Below are 22,212 nucleotides of genomic sequence, written 5' to 3'. Positions count from 1 at the left end.
ATTCCTTGATATAAAATAGATCAAAGCAGAATTACTCTCTGTTGACTTGGGAATGAGAAGAGGGCACTAGAGCCCCCCAATACATGATGCCATCCCCATGCCCCCTTTGTGCTCCCTAAAATCCTTCTCTAATCTAGCCTAAACCCCTCATTTCTCCCATAAGAAAACCAAGGCCCAAGAAAGTAAATGACCTGTTCAAGACAATGCACCTGGGCCGGGTGTGGGGGCTCACGCCTATAATCCCAGCACTTTGGGAGGCTGAGGTGGATCACTTGAGGTCAGGAGTTCAAGATCAGCCTGGCCAACATGGTGAAATCTCATCTCTACTAAAACTACAAAAGAAAATTAGCTGGGTGTGGTGGCAGACACCCGTAGTTCCAGCTACTTGAGAGGCTGAGACGGGAGACTCACTTGAACCCGGGAGGCGGAGGTTGCAGTGAGCCGAGATCAAGCCATTGCACTCCAGCCTGGGTGACAAGAGTGAAACTCCATCTCAAAAACAAAACAAAACAAAACAACAACCATGCACCTGGCAAAGCACACTAGCTCTCCATCTTCCAGGGGAGCGCCCCTCTTCTAAGGCATCCCTCTTGTAACCCTGGGTGAGCTGCAGGGTTGGGTGCATTATGGACAGCTTAAGCACTTGGCCATCATACAACAGAACTAAGCAGATGCCTCAACATAATCCTGCCCTGTAAAAGTTCTTGTATTACAGGGTGTTCTGTCAATGACCCTACTGCATTTTGAACCACAAAGTCCTGTCTGGGGAGAACACAACGGCAGGGAATGACCACAATCAATTCTGGTTTTAGATGCTTAGAGAGTCACCTTTTAAAAAAAGGAATAAAGGAATTAGTAGAATTTAATCTCAATTCCCAAAGGAATGATCTCCCAGTTGCAAATGTTTGACATCCTTTAAGGTTATTTTTAAAAGCTGTGTGACAGGTCTTCATAAGGAGGTGATCACAAATATTCCCCCTCTATCAGATAAATGGGGTAAGGATGGGGGAACTGCCCTAATGCCATACAAATGGCTGTTTGGGGCTTGAGATACAATTTCCAGTGGGGACATTATACATGGATTCAAAAAGGGACATCTCTTCCACCGTTGGCTGGAAGTGAAGTTGTTATTCTCTAAAAATTCTACAATGCATGGTAGCTCATGCCTGTAATCCCAGTACTTTGGGAGGCCGAGGTGGGTGGATCACCTGAGGTCAGGAGCCCCGTCTCCACTAAAAATACAAAAATTAGCCAGGCGTGATGGCGGGTGCCTGTAATCCCAGCTACTTGGGAGGCTGAGGTAGGAGAATTGCTTGAACCCGGGAGGCAGGGGTTGCAGTGAGCTGAGATCCCGCCATTGCACTTCAGCCTGGGCAACAGAGCGAGACTCCATCGCAAAAAAAAAAAAAAAAAAAATTCTACAACACAAAAAGTGACTCCCATTAGAATACCATTGTTTTTGCAAAAGGTCAATGGGAAAAGTGCAATATTTTCATATATTATTTTGCCATTAACAGATTGCTGCATGAACATTTCTAAATATTATTTTATGTAATATGTGATTTCAAATGTGTGTAATTAAATTATGAAATCAAATGGTAGATGTAAGACTATTTTTTCTGTATCCCTAAAATTTATATATTCAAGTGGCCAAAAAGCATTTTTGGAGATTTTCTTGCTGAGAAACTGTGAGATTATCTTATTTTCCATGTTTGCTTTATATTTAGACACATATGGTATTGCCTACCCCAGGAAAGTGGGATGTTAATACTTAAAATTAGTGTTTTTCCCTCACCTATTATAGAGGGTAGTCACAAGGTATATTACAGGGGTTGGGCAGGGGAATCTGCACCTGTGGGAACATGGTTGAGACTGTTGCTACTCACATTTTGTTTTATAAATTATCCCACATGACATATTTCTTTTGGAACTTAATACCAAGAAAAAAGCACGCCTTTCAAAATTGGTATATTTCTACCTTTATGATAAAAAATAATTTGTAAAGATCTTATTTCCCTTTTTACTTGGCCTACTAGGAAGCTCTGAGCTAACCCTAATGACGGTATAGGGAAACTAGCCTAGATGAACAGCTCTTTCACTTTGTAGTTAAATTTGCTTCTTTTGCTCAGTGCCTTCATTTTCTGTTTCTACTTTTATTTTAAAATGTAGATTCAGGCCGGGCGCGGTGGCTCAAGCCTGTAATCCCAGCACTTTGGGAGGCCGAGACGGGCGGATCACGAGGTCAGGAGATCGAGACCATCCTGGCTAACATGGTGAAACCCCGTCTCTACTAAAAAATACGAAAAACTAGCCGGGCGAGGTGGCAGGCGCCTGTAGTCCCAGCTACTCCGGAGGCTGAGCCAGGAGAATGGCGTAAACCCGGGAGGTGGAGCTTGCAGTGAGCTGAGATCCGGCCACTGCACTCCAGCCCGGGCTACAGAGCAAGACTCCGTCTCAAAAAAAAAAAAAAAAAAAAAAAATGTAGATTCATATATTCAAAGCACTGACATCCTTTATTAAAAGCTACTTTATTACATAGTTAACACCTCAAATATATGGAGAATATAAGTATCTCCCAAACTAAGCAGATTTACAGGAAAACAGAGCATCTACCCCCATGCCCTGGGAACACTCCAGTCTTGTAGCACCAAGCGGCAGGGAGAGCATGAGGGTAAGAATGACCCCAGGGTTGTTCCTTGGAGGCCTGCTGTGCCTTCGGTCTGCAGTGAGAGGACAAAGGGACCTCTGCACTGATGGAGTAGAGCCCAAGGGAGCCCAGATGCTCACCCCTCAGAATCTGAAGGAATACTGTCTGTCAGTGCTGTTTCCTGGCTCCCTGTACCTTTACCCACACTCCCCAGAATTGCAGTTTCTCCCTTCAAATGACCAGTGTTCTCCCTTCAAATGACCTGAGAAAGAATGAAAATGAGGGTGGCTGGCCTGGTGCCGTCACTCACTCCTGTAATCCCAACAATTTGGGAGGCCAAGGCAGGAGGATCATCACTTGAGCCCAGGAGTTCAAGACCAGCCTGGGCAACCGAGCAAGACCCCGTCTCTCTTTTTCTCTTTGTTTCTTTTTTTCTTTTCTTTTCGTTTTTTTTTTTTTTTTTGAGACTGGGTCTTGCTCTGTTGCTCTGGCTGAAGTGCAGTGGCGCAATCTTGGCTCACTGCAACATCTGCCTCCTGGGCTCAAGAGATTCTCCTGCCTCAGCCTCCCGAGTAGCTGGGACCACAGATGCACGCCACCCCACCTGGCTAATTTTTGGTAGAGACAGGGTTTCACCACGTTGGCCAGGCTGGTCTTGACCTCCTGAGCTCCAGTGATCCCCCCTCCTCGGCCTCCCAAAGTGCCGGGATTACAGGTGTGAGCCACTGCACCTGACCTGTCTTTTTCTTTAAAAAAAAAAAAAATAGAAAGGAAAGATGGGTGAACTTGGGCAACATGCCACAACCTCGCCTTTACGAAAATTACAAAAATTAGCCAGGCATGGTGGCACACACCTGTGGTCCCAGCTACTTGGGCAGCTGAGGTGGGGGAATTGCCTGGGCCTGGGGAGGTAGAGGCTGCAGTGAGCCGTGGTCTCACCACTGCACTCCAGCCTGGGCATAAGAGGGAGACCCTGTCTCAAAAAAAAAAAAAAAAGGAAGAAGAAAAAGAAAAAGAAAAGAACAGGGGTAACCTTCCTATAACACTGAAGGTTGGACTCTGAGGAGCCCTCTCCCACCTAGGCTGTTAAGGATCTGAGGAGACCCTGTCAGGCTGCACTCATACATTCGAGGGAGAAATGCCCCCCATTTTGGATAGAAGCTCATGGCCTCAAGAGCTTCCACAGGGCTCCATTTTGTACAATCCACTCAGGAACTACTTTTCAGGGTGTACCACGCTCACCACAGTATCCTGGGGTGGGCAAGTGACCACCCCTCACTTTCTTGGGCCATGAATCACTTTCTGTGAGGGCTGCTTGGCCTGAGCCTGCTGTGGCCATGGTTGCCACACCTGTGGAGAGCTCACCTGAGAAAGAAGCCCGTGTGGAGGAAAGCAGCTCTGAGAGAAGGGAAGAGACAGATTCCCCAATAATCATTTGCAGGCCTGGATTTAGACATGCCTGAAGGCGCCTACCCTTGGACTTTTCAATTATGTCAGGCAAAATACACAAAATAGGCATTTTTGCTTACTTCAGTTTAAGTTAGGATTGTGCCTTTTGTAACAGAGTTCTAACTAATGACCCCTAATACTTATCTCTCACTCACTCATCCAACAAGTGTTCTGGGCGCACCCTTTGTGTACCGAGCACTGTGCTGGGCACAAAGGCTTCCCCATTCCACCCAGAGGGATGGGGCGGGGTCAGGCCCATGGCTTAGGTATCAGGAATGAAACAAACCACTTTCCAAAGACCATTAATGCTCGTTGTTCAAAAATAAAGCAATATTTGCCTTCCTCGCTGTTAGTTCCGATTCTGCAGTGGGAAACAAGATCTTTTCTTTCTCTGCTCCTTGTTGGCTGTCTTACATACGGCCCTTTGATGATACATCCTTATCTTGATGGGTCTACAGGTGATGAATAATCAAATACATTCAACAGTTCCTCAGACATTCACTGAGTGCCATCTGTATGCAAGGCCTTGAGCTAAGTGTATGAACCCTCGGGACAATGTCTTCTGCAGATACCACTCCCAGAGAAAACAGAACCAGCCCACGGCAGGGCACACCACACATGGTATACTAGCCATAAGGAGGCATTCCCAAAGGCAGGGCTCACTTTCTCAGGGAACTAGGATGGAGGGGGCGGCTCAGCTTCATGGACTCTGGGTCTGGAGGTTCCTGTTAACTCCTGCTGGAGGAGCTGGGCTGAGGGTAGGAGATCCTTGTCTGAGCTTAGCTCCACCAATGTCCAGCAGAGCGATCTTGGGCCAGTCACCTCCATTTCTTATTTATAAGATCAGCGTTGAATTCACTGACCTCATCCTTCTGATTCCTTCCTACATTTTATCTCTGTTCTTTTACAGTCTCTAGATGATATAAAATTCATACAGGTCCACAATCCCTAAGCTACCATTTTCATATCCCAAATGCTCTGAAATCCAGAAATTCTTTTTGGGGGCACAGGGCGGGGGGAGACTTACTTGGCAGCGAACGCTGGCCTGAACTGACATGAGGCTATTTATAGTCTTTATTATCCCAGTTAGTGTGAATATTTATACACTCCACCACAGGAATATTAATGAGTTTACAGGGTGCTGAGCCAGGCTCCACTAGGAATGTTCTGTAATATACAAAAGAGGCATCACATTGCACATTAAAAAAAAATTTTTTTTTGAGTTCTCTAGAACTTCTGGCCCCAGCAATTCTAAGTAAGGTTTTATGGATGTGTGCTAAGATCACCGTGCCTGCAGCCAAGGTAAACTGCAAGGATCCATGAAGAAGCCAGCTTGTCTCCCAGCTTGTCCAACCTCCACCTTTCTTGTCCCATGACCCTGTCTCCCAACCTTTGTGAATAGCATTGTCCCTTGTCTATAAAATTCCATCTAGGCTGGACATGCTTGTCTGATAGTGGTTCTAGCTAGGACTATTTCTGGTTGCATTTTTCCTTCATGAAAATATTCCCTTCCCTTTGGGGCCCTGTTATCTGCAAAGGATCAGGAGCTGATGAAATAGAATAAGTCATATAAAGAATGGACAAGCCTATTAGTTCACCTTCCATGGATGAAATATCTACATTTGTAACAGATGTATTTTTTTTCACCTTTTATTCTTCTTTTTCTTTCTTTCTTTCTATTTTTTTTTTTCTTTTGACAGAGTCTCACTCTGTTGCCCAGGCTGCTGGAGTGCAGTGGTGCAATCTTGGCTCACTAAAATCTCTGCCTCTTGTACCTAAGCCTCCCGAGTAGCTGGGATTATAGGCACCTGTCACTATGCCCGGCTAATTTTTGTATTTTTGGTAGAGATGGGTTTTCACCATGTTGTCCAGGCTGGTCTTGAACTCCTGACCACAGGTGATCTGCCTGCCTCAGCCTCCCAAAGTGGTGGGATTACAGGCATGAGCCACTGCACCCAGACTACTTTTTTGTTCTTAATTGTGGTAAAATACACAACTTAAATTCTTACCATCTTAACATTTATTTATTTATTTATTTTATATTATAATATTTATTTTTTATTTTTTTATTTTTGAGATGGAGTCTCGCTCTGTCACCCAGGCTGGAGTGCAGTGGCCTGATTACAGCTCACTGCAGTCTCGAACTCCTGGGTTCAAGCAATCCTCTCGTTTCAGCCTCGTGAGTAGCTGGGACTACAGGCACGAGCCACCACACCCAGGTAATTTTGTAATATTTCTGTAAAGATGAGGTCTTGCTATGTTGCCCAGGCTGGTCTCAAACTCCTGGCCTCAAGTGATCCTCCTGCCTCTGCCTTCCAAAGTGCTGGGATTACAGGCATGAGCCACTGCGCCCGGACTATCTTAGTCATCTTTAAGTGCACAGTGCAGTAGTGTTCAATGTATTCATGTTGTGCTAATCTTCAGAACATTCTCATACCTAATACACAACTCCCCATTTCCCCCTCCTCCTAGCCCGACAAACACCATTCTACTTTCTGTCTTTATGAAGTTGACTACTCTAGATGCCTCATGGAAGTGGAATCACACAGGAGTTGTCTTTTGGTGATTGGCCTATTTTACTCAGCTTGATGTCCTCAAGGTGCATCCATGCAACAGGATCTCTCTCTGTCTCTCTGTCTCTCTCTCTCTCTGTCTGTCTCTCTCAGTCTTTCTTTTTAAGATGGAGTCTTGCTCCATCGCCAGGCTGGAGTGCAATCATAGCTCACTGCAGCCTTAAACTCCGGGGTTACGTGATCCTCCATCCTCCCGCCTCAGCCACCCGAGTAGCTGGGACTACAGATGTGCACCACCATGCTCAGCTAATTTTTTAATTTTTTTGTAGAGATTGGGGGTCTCCCTAAGTTGCCCAGGCTAGTCTTGATCACCTGGCCTCAAGCAATCCTCCCTCCTTGATCTCCCAAAATACTAGGATTACAGGCATGAGCCACCGTGCCCAGCCAGGATTTTTCCTCTTTCTAAGACTAAACAACATTCCACCGTATACAGCACATTTTGCTCCTCCATTCATCCATCATGGGAACCTGGGTTACTTCCACCTTCTGGCCATTGTGACTAATGCTGCTATAAACACAGGGGCACTCTAACATGTTTCTAAACCTCTCAATGTACACCCCCTTATGAGTAGAGCATTTTGATCCCATCTTTCTCTGCCTTTATAACCCCACAGAGAAGGGGAAAGCAATGTTGGCTAGAGGGAGAAGGAGTTTCCCCAGAAGAGAGGAAGGGAGAATCTACCTTCTCCGCCCCATGGATTCTAGAAAGAGGAAGAAGGCTCACCTCAGTATCCACACTACCCTCCCAGGGAAGGTGGAAGAGAAAAGAAAGATGAGTGTTCATGGGCATGGGGCTTGAACTTCCCTACCTGAACAAACATCCAGAAATGGGCAGACTCTTTAGATTCCAGTGGGTAGAGTCGGGAAGGTTGTCGGGCTGTGGGAATGGTGCATGGGACTTGGTGGCTTGCCTTCCGGGACTTGGCAGGAGATGACAACAACGGTCACTTCTGAAGTGTCTTGGGCAGCAGTGTAGCAGCAGTAAACAGTGGCTGGGAAGATAAGCTTGAGCCAGTGCCCTTGGCTTTTTGCAGCAAAAAGTTCAGGGCATGATAGGGCAGAAGATGCTTTAAGCCCTGATGGATGAACAGAAGCCTGGAGTCAGGATGAAGAAGTCCCATGCATGGGGACCATACCACCATGGGCAAATGACCAGGCCACAGGCTGCAGCAGTGGAAACTAAGATAGCCCCCTAAAAGACAAAAAGGGGCTGGTCACCCCTCCACAGCAGGGAGCAGATTCCAGCAGTCACACTGCCACAGGCTCAGGCAATCATCCTGCAGATCTCACGAGTATTCAAAGTCCCCTCTCCCCACTGCCTTGAAGACACAGTCAGCACCTGTCTCCACACACAGCCATCACTCTATAGGAAGGACAGAGGAGGGGCAGAGCAGTCCCTAAGGAGACTGCACCTCCCAATAGGGACTCTTTAACGCAGCCTGGAGAGAATCTGACTATTACATTGCAAGGAGACAGAGCCTAGTAGGTGCCATCGGTGCCATGCCCAGGTCTCCTGGACCAGTTGGTGCACCCAGCTGCTACCAGTGTTGCGGGGATCCTCAATGTGTGGTCGTGGCTTTCTCTGGACTGTCACCTCTGCTGTGGAAGCTGCTACACCTGGAGACACCTGGGAGGTTGCAAGGCCCAGCCCCCTGCCTGAGGGCAGCTAATGGCCTGTGGATGCAGAAGCACAAAACCCTAACTCCCTTGTCTCAAAGTGGAGCCAACTGTCTGGTACCATTCCGGCTCCAGAGCCCCCCAGGGGGTCAGGCAGAAGCTGAGTGCCCCGGTCCACACCTCTCAGCTCCTCCCCTGCCCTCTCCTGCTTCCTTCACCAGATCAGGGGCACTGGAACCCAGGTCTCAGGCTCTGCTTCCAGGGAACCCCACCCAACACATACACAATTTGCAGCTACTCTGTTCTTACCACATTGTGTGGAGGTGCCTAAGAATAAAGAATCGTATTTTCTTTCTACGGGTAAGTGTGGTGAGAGTGAATCTGTAACTGACTCCACTGTGTAGTTAAACAATGTCTTCAGGCAAAAGTGACTCTCATGAGGGCTTTACAGGCCCTGGAGGGGATCCCGAGGAAGGCCATCTGGGGGCAGGCAGTGGCTCCACACTGGCCTTTGCCTGCAGGACGGTTGCTGTGCTGATCTCTAACCCAGACCTCCCAGGAGGTTTGTTCTCCGTTCCCACCAGAGTAGTGTTGCCAGATTTAGGTCATAAAAATGTCAGATGCCCAGTGAAATTTGAATTTCAGATAAACACTACATAACTTTTTAGTATAAGTATGGCCCAAGTATTTCCCAGACTGTACTTATACAGAAGGGGTTTTTTCTTGTTTATCTGAAATGTAAATTTCACTGGGCATCCTGATTTCATCTGGCGGCGCCCCTGCCCCCGCCACAACATTCCCACACAGTCTGACTCAGCAGAAGCCCCCAGATCTGCCCACACACCCAGCCCTGGGCTGCCAGGGAAGCTGCAAGGGTCCGAAGTTCTTTCTGCTGGGATTCCACTCCTGGCTCAGCCGCCGTTAGGCCGGCCGGTTATTCTACCCACTCTGGATCTGATGAAAGCCACAGACTGTTAAGACTCAAAGCTAAGGTGGAAACAGGATGATAATACCCAGCTTGGGAGATCACTGCAACAGCCTGTCACTCAGAAGTCACCTGGGAGGCAAGCACTAGTCTCGATGTCAGCTTGTCCCTGCTCACATGGAAAGAAGTCTGGTGCCGGCCTGGGCTCACCCCGGGACTAGAAACAGAATAAGGATCACAGGCAAGCAGGAGAAATGGAACCAAACTGAGCTGGCGAGTAAGGGGGCTCACGGTAACCGAGCACCTACTACATGTCTGCGTCTGTATGGCCATTGTCACACAGAGTCCTCAAAAACAGTTCTGCAACGTTAGAGAATTGGTCCTATTTTAAGAGATGTGAAAATGGAGGCCCAAAGAGGCAAAGGGGGCCATCTATCTAGTAAAAGGCGGTGATAAGCTACAGGCTGAGGTCTGGGTGGTTCCAAAGCCCAGGTCTTCCCTCTCCAGGACGGGAGTCAGAACAACAAGGACAGTTTTAGCAGATGCTGTCCCTGCCTTGCCCATGTCCCCCCAGGGCTCACGGTTTCCATGGGGGGCTCTTCGCCCTGCAAGTGGGCAGGGCTGGGGACAAGACACCCTGGGAGCAGCCCTCGGCCAGGATGTGAGTAGGTGGGTAAGTATCCAGCCCCACACCCCTCAGGTGGCACAGCTCTGGGGCCTGTCCCACATTAGGTGATATCCAGACATCCCCAGCCGGAGGGAGCCCCCAGTGCTCATGGCAGTAACTGCTCAAGACCACCTTCCCTTTCCGGTCTCACATCCTCACTCCCTTCCTCATGGGACCAGGAACCCTTTCCATATCAACTACTTGCACTGCAGTTAGATTATCAGGTCAGCAACCGGGAAATCCACCTAAGAAAGCAGCTCATGCTTATCCAGCCTTACCAAGGCACCGTGCTAAGCTCCGCACCAAGATCATCTCATTTCATCCACCCACCTGCCCTTGGGATGAGATAGGTTCTATGATTATCCCATTTCACAGATAAGATAAATTAACTGACCTATGGCATTGCCAGGCCTCCAACCGAGTGGGCGTCAGCCTAGTATCTGTGTTCTCAACCACTGAGGTATTAATCAAGGCTTCCATTGAGCTTCTGGGCAATCATTTTCTCTCCTTCTAGCTTTGGACTGACTTCCTCTGCTTGGGTGCAAATATAAACAGGGGACGCAGCAGTCGGCTGCCCCCAAACAAGGGCACATCTTGTGTACAGGTGGAGCTGTGCAGTGGTGCAGTGTTTTAAGCATTACCTTCATTCCACTCATAGGATACTGAAGGCCCACGTGCCATGTATTCACCTCCCGTTCTTTGCTGGACAGAATGCCTCGCCCAAGATTTAATTTTCCTTCATTCCTCTGCTCTCACATTTTGTGCATCCTGCCCTTGCCTGCTGGGCCTCAGCACGGTGGTTCTGGAGCCTCCTAAGGACCAAGGCAGCTGAGTTCCTCCAGCCCTCCAGGTCCACGTGTCTCCGGATACGCAGGTGTGACTATGTGCATCTCTGAGTCTCAGTTCAGAAATCGGCTCTAAGTGACTTGCCTAATCTTCCCAAATGCAAAGACCTACTTAAGACCCTTTCAAAAGAAAGCTAGGCTTGTTGGCTCTGGCTTCGGAAAAGGGACCTGAGCAAGAGTTCTATCTGTCTGATTTGTCTCCATTCAAAGCCAAATTCTCAAGGTTCTAAAGAAAGGATTTCCCAGATTGTCATTGCTTTCATTGATTGCATTATCACCTGAGCAGTATCTTGCAGAGACTACAGATAGGAGTTTCAGTAATTTTTAAATAGCTTTTGGTGTTTTATAACATCAGAAGATAAGCTTGCCATTTGTAAACATGCCCTTGGACAAACAGCATACACATATTCCTTAGGAGGAAAAGAATCTGTGTTTCTGGGCCTGGGAAAGGTGGTGTTCTGCCTCTACTAAGGGTCGGTTTCAACACTGGATTGTGGGGAAAGAGTTTAAGCTGGAAAAAAGATCTCAGTTTCAATGATCTTCTTAAAATCAGCCACCCTTTGAGCATCTATTAGAAGTTCAAATCATGGGTTGCAAATGAAAAAGCCAGAGGGACCAGGCAAATTAAAAAAATAAAGCAGTGAAGAAAACAGTGCAAGGGTGCTGGCAAATGAGGACCAACATTGGACATCCACTGGGGAGGTCACAAAAGTGCTATGGACTGTGTAGCTGACTGTGGCCCCACACACCCCATCTAAAGGAGGCCACCCATTTCTGGAATGTGGGTCCCACGTGACTGGATCTTGTGAGTCTTTTCAAGAGGAGCCCAACATTTAGATTTTTATGTACTAGTACCCAATTTTTAAATGTTGGGAAATCATTCAAATATTCATAATGCTATGTGGACCCAACAAAACAAAGCCATGCCACAGTTTGCCTCTCCTGCTATGCACCTTCCTTCAGGAAAAATGTCCCCTTGCATATATAAATACAATTTGACATCATATTTCAGGCTTTTGTGGATCAGGGATCTCAGGTTTTTTTCTGTTCGTTTTTGTTTTTTTCAGACATATCACTTTGTCGTCCAGGCTGGAGTGCAGTGGCATGATCTCAGCTCACCACAACCTCTGCATCCTGGGTTCAAGTGATTCTTCTGTCTCAACCTCTCGAGTAACTGGGATTACAGGCATGCACCGCAACACCTGGCTTTTTTTTGTATTTAGTAGATTTGTATTTTTAGTAGAGACAAGGTTTCACCATGTTGGCCAGGCTGGTCTCAAACTCCTGACCTCAAGTGATCCACCTGCCTCAGCCTCCCAAAGTGCTAGGATTACAGGCGTGAGACACCATGTCCAGCCTGTAGTCAAGTTTTGATTCTTAGAAAACAATCTTGACTGGGGCCGGGTGCAGTGGCTCATGACTGTAATCTCAACACTTTGGGAGGCCAAGGTGGGTGGATCATCTGAGGTCAGAAGTTCGAGACCAGCCTGGCCAACATGGTGAAACTTCATCTCTACTAAATACAAAGAAAGTAGCCAGGTGTGGTGGCACATGCCTGTAATCCCATCTACTCCAGAAGCTGAGGCAGGAGAATCACTTGAACCCAGGAAGTGGATGTGGCAGTGAGCCGAGATCATACCATTGCACTCCAGCCTGGGCAATAAGAGCAAAACTCCATCTCAAAAAAAAAAAAATATATATATATATATATATATATATGGTCATATATGGTCAGGTGGTTCTCATCTTGAATCTTGGACGTGGTTTCCCTGGGACGTGTTCTGACCTTCCCTGTGAAAAACATCTACAAACGTGGACTGCCATTCTTGCCTCTGCTGTACTTCCATCTTCCTACTCAGGGGCCACATGCTACTCCCAGGTCCCAGCATCTTCCCTTAAATCCCTGCTGGGATTTTCTTTTCTTTTCTTTTCTTTTTTGAGACAGAGTCTTGCTCTGTCGCCTAGGCTGGAGTACAGTGGTGTGATCTCAGCTCACTGTAAGCTCCGCCTCCCAGGTTCACGCCATTCTCCTGCCTCAGCCTCCCAAGTAGCTGGGACTTCAGGTGCCCGCCACCACGCCTGACCAACTTTTTGTATTTTTTTTTTAGTAGAGACGGGGTTTCACCATGTTGGCCAGGATGGTCTCGATCTCCTGACCTTGTGATCCACCCGCCTTGGCCTCCAAACAAAGTGCTGGGATTGCAGGTGTGAGCCACCACGCCCGGCCAGGATTTTCATCCTTAAAGCATCCCTGGTGAAGCTTTGATTTCCAGTGCTTGCAAACCCATCTGAAAGTGCCAAGATGTGGTCCCTGGTCTCTGCCCTCTGCGTGGCCCTTGGGTGTTGGTGGCATTTAGATGTTGATCAAGTCATGCCTGGCCCGGGCTCTGCTCTAGAGGTTTGGATATGTATATTCCATCCTGCTCACAGCGTCTACTTTCCTGCATGGACTTTGGATAGAGTCACCTGGAAATGACCAAAGATACACATATGCCATCCCTCCTTCTTTGCAGAGAATATGAGAAAGCCCTTTGCACTGATCTGCACTCTGAGCCACTGCCATCTGCTCATTGAATGCTCCGCCTCTCTTAGTGGCAGTGAAGAGGCAGAAGGAACCACAGCTGGCTGGACCTGTGTTTGATCTTGGCTTTACCCTTTACTTGGTGGATCTGTTCCTACCTCTCCATTCCTGCCATCACTTAAGGATACCCTACCACGGATGTGCTAGGTGTCTTGCTGATTCACAGACATCTTATTTAATCCTCAAAACAAAGCTATGATGTGGGAACGTATCTGAGTCTCATTTGCCAGACAAGGAAATGGAGGCTCAGACAGCTTAGTAACATGTCCAAGATCATGTACTTGGCGAAGAGAAGAGCCAGAGCTTGAATCCTTTGTGTTTAGCTCATACCCATGAGTTCAGCCAACTAACCAACAGTTACTTTTCTCTTCTTGATCTATATGGGTCATGATAATCCCCAGCCCGGGTCACTGAGTGGCTTAGAATGAGCTCATATGAAGTGCCCAGATGAATGAGGGTCTCAAAGGTAATGTTGCTATAACAGTCGCCCTCACGTCAGCACACCCCAGCCCTGACCGACAATCTCTCCCTATATTTAAAGTGTGTGCTTGGCTCTAGGAACCTTCCTTTCCCTCCACCCTTCAGCCTGGCACTCTTGGTGTCTGTCTGTGCTGACTCTCCGGATTTGGCCAACCTTCAAGCCCCTTCAACCTCATCAATGCCGTCACCTTGCCAGTTGGGTGGCTGTGTTTTCCTAAGTACAGACCCATGTGGTTTTCTGTGCCTCTCAGTAGTTCCCTCAGGCATGCAGCAGTGAGGGCCATGTCCCAGGCAGGGGTTGGGCACTCTGGGTGCCCATGGGCCCTCACAGGAGCAGTGCTGTAGAAGCCCACAAACCCTTATGCAGGGATATGTGGGAGAAAGGAAAACGCACACACTCCAGACAGCAGGAGCACAACCAGGAGGACAGGGCTACCCTGAGGTACAAAGAGATGCTTCTGCAGAGCATGAAGTATGTCTCAGCACAGCATTTGGGGTAATCCCAGGATGAACTAGTTGCATAACCTTGCCCAAATCACTTTCCCTTCTTGGCCTTAGTTGCTTCATCTATAAAATGGGGAGGAACAGAGTTAGGTTACTAATTTTCCAAACAATGGTCCCTAGGCCTCCCCCATTCTCGGGGATTCACAATGTACACCAGCCTATTTACGGCTCTGAAAAGTCCTGTAAAGCAAGGAAACTGCTGACCTGGCCTAGCCCATTGTCTTTTACCTTTCCTAGACCAGACAGCCTTTTAAGTAACATCAGTTAGCTTCCCTTGAACCAGTGTTCTGTGGAATATGCGTTGGCTAATTTCCAAGATTCTTCTGGTGCTAAAGATCTTTAATTCGACAGCCCCTGTAAGTCTGTGCTAGGGGTCGGGAGGCCTGGTTAGCTGTGGGCCCTCTGGAATTTATGAGGTTCCTTCCCTCTGCTTTCTCAGCCATCACACAAGGACTCCAACACCTGTTCTCATGATCAACTGGGACAATTTTTTAGCTTCCTAACTGCTCTCTCTTCTCTCCAATTTTACATGGAGAATCACCTCTTCCTGCTTTCATCCAATGTGGCTTGGGTGGGGCCAGTCTCCCACTTGGCTCCAGGGATACACACATGACCAGGCCTGGCCAATGAGGTAACACATCCTCCTGGCCACAATGACTGCATCATTGTGGACACATGACCTCAGCTGGGCCAGCCAGAGAGAATCCTGGCACTTTTGCCAGAAAGATTAGGCAAGAAGTGGTGCCCCCTTCTTGCTGGGGTTGCTGAGTGAGTGTTCGTCTCTTCTTCCACTTGTGGGGGATCCTGTCAGAGAGATCCTGGCGATGCAGAACTGGAGATGGTGACAAATAGTTTCTTAACAACATCATTTGACGGCCTAGATACAGCCAGTCCTGAAGCCATACATGCTCCAATCAATCCTTTGCCTTTTAACTAGTTTGAGTTTAGTTTCTAATCCTAACTGAAAGAGCCCCATTCCACCAATTTTACAAGGGACACGATGAGAACTAAATGTTAAAGAAGGAAGGGGCCTTAAAGGCTGGTAAATAAAGCAAGACATGAGAAGTGCTTGGGAGGTAGAATGGGACAGTTACCCCATGGCATCATGTGGGCACAAGTCCAGATGCCAGGGAAGAAGGGACCGATCATGTAGACCTCAGCAACAATGGGTAACACTTAACGCGAAGAAGTGATATCCACTCTAGAAGTGGAATTGGGGGCCCTGCAATGTCAAACCTAAGCACAGGTTCAGATAGGATGCGTTCTAATACAGCCTTGCTACTCCACGTGCAGCCCGTGGGCCTGCAGCTCTGACGTCTCTTGGAGTTTGTTGGGAATGCAGAATCTCAGGCTCCAGTCCAGACCTACTGAATCTGCATCTTAACCAGACCCCAGATGGCCCACGTGCATGATCAGAGCTGAGAAGTACCACCACAGCATTGTTGAAGTGACTGTGTAGCGTGTCCATAGATCCCTTCCTGCTGATATGAACATGCTGCCAACCCACCAGGAGGTGGACAGTTTCCCTTCCCCTTTTATCTGGGCTCTCACCCTGTGGCTTAGTTAGCCGGGTAGAAGGTGATGAAAATGGTGCTGCCAGTTCTGCGCCTGGTAGCCTCTGCTTCCTCTTTCAGAAGCCAGCTGGGTGCGGTGGCTCACACCTGTAATCCCAGCACTTCGTGAGGCTGAGTCGGAGGCTTGAGGTCAGGAGTTCGAGATCAGCCTGGCCAACATGGTGAAACCCCATCTCTACTAAAAACACAAAAATTAGCTGGGCATTGTGGTGGGCACCTGCAATCCCAGCTACTCGGGAGGCTGAGGCAGGAGAATCGCTTGAACCCAGGAGGCAGAGGTTGCAGTGAGCTAAGATCATGCCACTGCACTCCAATCTGGGCAACAGAGCAAGACACCATCTCAAAATACTACAAAAAGTCAGCCTACTTGCCCTGAGACCTCCATGCTGTAAGAAAACCCAGACGAACTGCATAGAGATGTTTCCTGGAGGGCCCAAAAGTCCCAGCTGTGTGAGTGAGGCCTTCTTGGGCCACCCCGTCCAGCCCAGCCCCCAGCTGAGTGACCCTCACTGACACAATGTGGAACTGAGTCCTGCTCACACTCCAGACCCAGAGAAGTGGAAGAAATACGAATCTTTGCTGTTCCAGGCCACTATGCTTGTGTTATTTTGTCACACAGCAGAAGTTACTGGGGCTGTGACTGTCTTTCCTCCTCACTGAAGGAGGGGGCTGCCCTGCAGAAAGTTCCTACACTCTGAGAACCATACTGAGCACTTTCTGCCTGTCAGGCACTGTTCCAGGCACAGATATGGAGTGGAAGAGGGCAGACTGCATCCCTGCTCTGGTGAAACTGGGATTCGTATCCAGGGAGAGGGCAGTAGACAAGAAAACAGACAAACACGATAACTTCAGAGAGATAAGGAGAAATTTGGAATGGGGCTGGAGACACTGTTAGATAGAATAGAGAAGGTCTTTCTGAAGACACACACTTGATCCAAGGCCCTCCTGTTGAACAGGGGCAAGCCATAAAATGATCAGAGGAAAAAGTGATGCTGGCAGAGAGAACAGCAAATGCAAGAATCAAAAAGTGCAGGAGGTCTGGCAGTGAAGGCAGAGGGAAAGGGAGAGCCAGGAGAGGGGAATGAGATCAGAGATGAAGTCACAAAAGTCAGCAGGGGCCAGAGCAGCAGCGTCTAGCACACCAGCCACCAGCCACCCACGGCTCTGTAATCTAAGCTTCCATTTAAACAACAAGTGCAACTCCTCAGCCCCACTGGCCACATCCCAAGTGCCCAGTGGCCCTGTGTGGCTAGTGGCTATCATATTGGGCAACACAGAGACAGAATATTCCCGTGACGGTTCTGCTGGCTGAGATGGCTATAGAGTAACTCAGAAGCAGATCAGAACCAGAGTTCAAGGTCAGACCATGTGCTCTTGGGTTTAGTATTCCATTAAATTTCTGGACGTTCCAGTTTTCCCCAGGGTTAAATGAGGCTTTTCCAGCCTGACAGTGAGTCCAAATTATCCACAGCAAGAAGCCAAGTCCACAGACAGTTGCACACGGGTCCTACCCAAGGAACATCATCAGCAAGGCCTCATCCATGGAAACTGGCGGCAGAGGTCTGTGTAACTGACTTCTTTGCAACCTCATTTAAGTTGCCAATTGGGGCTCCCTGATGTGAAAAAAGAACAGAGCATGGCTACTATTTCAGGGCACCACGCAGAAGGGAGAGTGCCACAATTAGCCGAAGCTGCTTTCGATTAGCAGATTTTCTTCCTTGGTGTATAACATCTGTCCGTGTATAGACATCGCTCCATCTTGCCCTGTCAGAGCGAGGGGCTGGGCCAGTGAACCAGGCGGACCCACAGGGAGCTCAGCATCCATCAGGACAATGTCCAGGAGGGGCTGGAAATAGGCACTGTGGAACTTGGCATGTCAGTGGCAGTTTGTCTTAGGAAAAAGCTAAGAAAGGAGAGTGCTTCCTGCTTCCTTGCACAAGCTAGGAGGCGGCAGATGGAGACAGAAGTTTTCCTTGGGGTTGGAAAGACCTGCTTTGTCATGTAGTATTTATGACATCTCCACAAGTACCTGAACCTCTGGGGTGGTTACCTAACCATGCTCATCTGAGAAACGGGGCCGATGACACCCACCTCATGGAGTTGGGGAGGAGTATGTGAAATAATCTCTGGAAACATACTTGACATGCAGCAGGTATTCTGTAAATAGTGGCTGAATCATAATCTTGATAGGAAAGAACCAGATGAACGAGAGAGATGGGCATGGGGACGTTTGATCAGCACTCAGACCTGGCTCCTCCATTTGTTCAGTCAACACAGGTTAACTCTGCAGATTGGCTCTGGAGCCTTGGAAAACTCCCTCAACCAGTCTAGGTTCCTCTTTCCTACCTGGGGCCTGTAGCTGATCTCTGTGGTTCTTTGCAGTTCTCCTTGCCTAACAGAAAGTTTGCAGCTGCCCTTAAGGCGTGACTCATCTGAGTTCAATCGCAGAGGCTGGGCAAAGTACTAAGACCCAGAATCCTACAATCTGGGATTTGGAAACGGCCTTTAAAGATCTTTTGGTCCAGCTCCCAGGTGATGACAAGAATCCCATTCTCTTCCATGCTGACTGAAGAACCGGGGCCCGCACACTCTTGCTGCCTTGCAAAGCAGCCCATTCTCTTTTCAGAGAGCTCTAATGTTGGGGATGGTCGATAGAGAGTGAATGCGTGCTCCAGGTTAATGGCCCTCTTTAGACGTGCCACCAGCACAGAACAGTCTTCAGTTTCTGTGTCTGTAGAATGAACCTGAGAACACCTGCTTCACACAGGTCGGAATTAAGAGCAACAACATAGGTGGCGGGTCTGGTATGGGAGGTTCAGCGTTTGCTCCCTTTCTCCTCTCCAAATTAAACCTGCTGCAGGACGCGGACCACAGGTTGCTCTAGCACTGGCCCCTCTACTGTCTTTTTCCCTTTTCCAGTGGGGCCTAACCTGGGCTAAAATGTTCTTAGCATGCTTGGTGAACCATTGGCATCTTAGACTTGTGTGTGAAGCAGAGGTTGGCTTCAGCCCATCACATATAAAACTAAGGAGGAATGGCAAACCCTAAAGGTAAAATATTTCTCTGATCCCCCCACCCCCACCTCCCTTTCTACCTTACAGTCAGGGAGAGCTAGGAGCCTTCTCAAAATCATGGGGTCCCTACAGAAGCCACTCCTTCGTGGGAGAAGGGACTCAGCTGCAGCTGTGTGGACGTGTTGGCACTCACAGATGGTGAATGGACCATGGACAGACTGTGGGAAAACACGAATGGGCCATGGTGGGGAAGGCAGCTGTACCTCCTGGGGCCCAGAATGGGTCCCCACTGTTTGCTGTAGAAGACCTTGGGCCTCAAACCACCCTCGACCGAGTGCAGGTGGCCCATATGGAAAGAGCCAGCATCCTCTTTGAGAGATGGCTTTGGCGTCTGTCCCCATCCCCCCACCTTAGATTTTGCCCGCTTTCCTGGTGTTCTAATCCATCTACTCATTTCCCATCACCATCCCAAAGCTCTCTTGCTGTCCTGAAAGGAAAGGAAGCGATTTGATATACAAGCGGGTCACCGGGAGGTGGAGATTTAAAAACAGCCAAAGCAGGAAGGCCTTTTACAGAAAGGAAGGGCCGTCGTACACATTTTGGATGGGAGGTGGCTGCGTCAGCTACCTCTGCTTATCCTTGCTATGTGGTGTGTCATTTGGCCAATGGCTGTCCCTGACCTCAATTCAGGCTAGAAGTGATGCTCTAGTGAATTTGCCATCTGAAAGCCTGGCCTCTCTGCTCTGTCTATTAAGAACACAGGTGACCTTTGCCCAGGGAGCTGGTGCAGGTGGCAAGCTGAGTCTTAGGGGAGAATAGAGTACCGCCTCCCACAGATGGTGACACAGCAGGAAGAGGCTGGGAAGGGGTGTGTGCATCAGGGCAGTCAGCTTTCCTAGGAAGAGTTTGGGGCTTACCTGGCGAACCCCCAGCCACCAGTTTGGCCCATCTAAACCTGTGTGAGAATGAGACCCTAAAGTGCTAAGACAGCCAGCTGTTGTCTGTATCTCCTTCCATGCTGCTGGGGGAAGCTCTGAATACTCACCAGGTGCTCCTGACAAGCCAGTGGCAGCCGGCAGTTTGTCTCAGTCCCCTTGGATCTGGAACTGCAGGCCAGAGGTTCAGCTTATGTCCCAGGCCCATGGAGCAATCAGTCCCAAGATCCTGAAGGGACTACATTGTGATGTCACTCCACGGGTCAGGGGTGGGCACAGGAAGGGCTGCTGTGGCTGCTGGCATCAGGGCACAGGGCAGGGCAGGAGCGAGAGCCTCAGGCCTCTCCAGAAGAAATCGGCCTGTCTAGGTGCTGTTCTCAGCTGGGGTTGCTGGGAAGGAGTGAGGGATGTCTGCTGTACAGAAAACGTCAGCCTGGAAGACTGCTGATGAATCCATCCGCTGCCACTTCCTGCCACAGTTTCTATTCTCACCCGGCCTGGGTCACTTCAGTGAAACCAAGTCCATCCTTCATACAGTTTTCCCGCACAAAGCAACTTCTGTGGGTACCCCCTGCTCCTTGCACATCTGCTGTGATGGACTTAAAATTCCAGGGCAGCTTTTTCTTCTACTGGTATACCCGTAATTTTCCCCTACTGCTCACCTGGTAGGGACTCAAGAAAAGAGAAGTAACTTAAATATTAACTCAGGAAAACAAGCAGAAATATAAATCCTCCCACCTTCAAGTTAAATTCAACACAGGTGTTCTTTAGGTTATCTTCCATAGCACATATGCCTGGCCTACTTTCCGTTGTTGGTAATTGATAACTTGGTACAATGTATATTTACTAAGCCTAAAAAGAAAAGAAAAACTCAAAAAAGGGGGCAAAGTATAAAATGTTTCTGGAGGTTCCATCCCCTTTCGCCACTGATGCTTGGGATTGGGGGTGGAGGAGTTCTAACCAAGAGCAAACGGCTTTGCTTTGGAAACTGTTGAGTGGCCCTAAATTTTAGAGTCCAAAACAGTGGATCTTAAACTTTAGGTTGCATTAGAATGACCTGGAAGACTTGTTAAAATACAGATTCCTGGGCCCCACTCCCAGAGTTTCTGACTCAGTAGGTCTGGGGGAGAACCCAATAATTCACATTTCTTACACATTCCCACATGACATTGAGGCTGCTTGCTCTGAGACCACACACTTTAAGAACATGTAAGGGTGCTGGTATCTTAGGTTTGATCCTGAAATAGTATTGCCAACTGATGGCAGTATTCAGGGGTTGCTGGAGAATAAACAGGAGCTGTAGCTTTGGGACCAACGCTGGCTGGTCTCTCTGGGTTCAACCAGCACGCTTTACTGAGGATCTGTTCATTGCCAGAACTGAGTCATGTTTTGGGGAAGCACAACGGACATTGTCAGTGCCCTGCCCATAGCCTCTTGGCCTTACAACTTCACTGTACAAAGGCAGTCTGACTCCCAGCTACCAGCACCTGCAAATCTTTACTTGAGGGCTTTTACCAGCTGCTGGAGTCTACCTTGCCTACAAGTGGATAGCTGCAAGTTCCACTGGGAGGCTTTAACTTCTCATTCAATGACTATTATGAGTTGGTAGATAAATACCCCAGCTCCCTCCCTGCTCAGATGGAATAACTTGGAGTCATGTTCTGTACCATGGCCCAGAGGACCCACAGGACCCACCTGTAGGTGCCTATGGTAGGTCATTCTGTTGCTATAAAGAAATATCTGAGGCTGGGTAATTTCCAAAGAAAAGAGGTTTAATTGGCTCACAGTTCTGCAGGCTGTTCAGGAAGCATGGCGCCAGCACCTGCTTTGCTTCCAATGAGGCCTTAAGGAGCTGACAATTAGGTGTGAAGGCAAACAGGGAGCCAGTGTATCACATGGCAAGAGTGGGAACAAGGCATGGGAGGTACCGCACACTTTTCAATTTAAAAAAAATTTTTTTTTTTGAGGCAGAGTCTCACTCTTGTTGCCCAGGCTGGAATGCAATGGCACGATCTTGGCTCACTGCAACCTCCGCCTCCCAGGTTCAAGCAATTCTCTTGCCTCAACCTCCAAAGTAGCTGGGATTACAGGCACCCACCACCACTCCCAGCTAATTTTTTTGTATTTTTAGTAGAGATGGAGTTTCACTTTTGGCCAGGCTGGTCTCAAACTCCTGACCTCAGGTGATCCGCCCATCCCGGCCTCCCAAAGTGTTGGGATTACAGGCATGAGCCACCGCTGCCAGCCAGGTACCACACACTTTTAAACAACCAGATCTCACAATAACTCACTATCATGAGGACAGCACCAAGACATTCACGAGGGATCTGCCCCCAGGACCCAAACACCACCCACCAGGCCCCACCTCCAACATTGCGATCACATTTCAATGTGAGATTTG

At 48.5% G+C, this 22,212-nt stretch overlaps 1 protein-coding gene across 3 annotated transcripts in view; it reads right to left on the bottom strand.

Moving 5' to 3' along the window:
* Window positions 1–20,026, bottom strand: part of BANF2 (barrier to autointegration factor 2) — a 38,042-nt gene extending 18,016 nt beyond the window's left edge. For 2 of the 3 annotated variants that reach the window (XM_025399981.1, XM_025399982.1), the window contains exon 1: window positions 19,922–20,026. The gene's annotated coding sequence lies outside the window, so the exon portion shown is untranslated. Of the gene's footprint in view, window positions 1–19,917 lie in introns of all 3 variants that reach the window. The other variant, XM_025399984.1, reaches the window with a different exon arrangement.
* Between the last annotated feature and the right edge of the window lie 2,186 nt (window positions 20,027–22,212).

Source organism: Theropithecus gelada, chromosome 10 (assembly GCF_003255815.1).
Source record: "Theropithecus gelada isolate Dixy chromosome 10, Tgel_1.0, whole genome shotgun sequence".
In the NCBI taxonomy this organism is placed as follows: Eukaryota; Metazoa; Chordata; class Mammalia; order Primates; family Cercopithecidae; genus Theropithecus; species Theropithecus gelada.
Note: the sequence above shows the minus strand (reverse complement) of the source record. Positions and strands in the feature narration are given on the sequence as shown.